The following is a 484-nucleotide window of genomic DNA, read 5'->3' on the forward strand; positions in this document are numbered from 1 at the left end:
GTGCAGTAGTTTGAGCATTCTTTGGCATTGCCTTTCTTTGGGATTGGAATGAAAACTGACCTTTTCCAGTCCTGTGACCACTGCTGAGTTTTCCAAAGTTGCTGGCATATTGAGTGCAACACTTTCACAGCATCATCTTTCAGGATTTGAAATAGCTCAACTGGAATTCCATCACGTCCACTAGCTTTGTTCATAGTCATGCTTTCTAAGGCCCACTTGACTTCACATTCCAGGATATCTGGCTCTAGGTCAGTGATCACACCATCATCATTATCTGGGTCATGAAGATCTTTTTTGTACAGTTCTTCTGTGTCTTCCTGCCACCTCTTCTTAATATCTTCTGCTTCTGTTAGGTCCATACCATTTCTGTCCTTTCTTGAGCCCATCGTTGCATGAAATTTTCCCTTGGTATCTCTAATTTTCTTGATGAGATCTCTAGTCTTTCCCATTCTGTTGTTTTCCTCTATTTCTTTGCATTGATCGC

At 41.3% G+C, this 484-nt stretch overlaps 1 protein-coding gene across 1 annotated transcript in view; it reads left to right on the plus strand.

Annotated features, from left to right (window-relative positions):
* GPR39 (G protein-coupled receptor 39) overlaps positions 1–484 on the plus strand; it is a 263,323-nt gene that overhangs the window by 133,570 nt on the left and 129,269 nt on the right. The window lies entirely within an intron of this gene.

The sequence above is a fragment of the Bison bison genome, unplaced genomic scaffold (assembly GCF_000754665.1).
Source record: "Bison bison bison isolate TAMUID 2011002044 unplaced genomic scaffold, Bison_UMD1.0 scf7180017864330, whole genome shotgun sequence".
Lineage (NCBI taxonomy): Eukaryota > Metazoa > Chordata > Mammalia > Artiodactyla > Bovidae > Bison > Bison bison.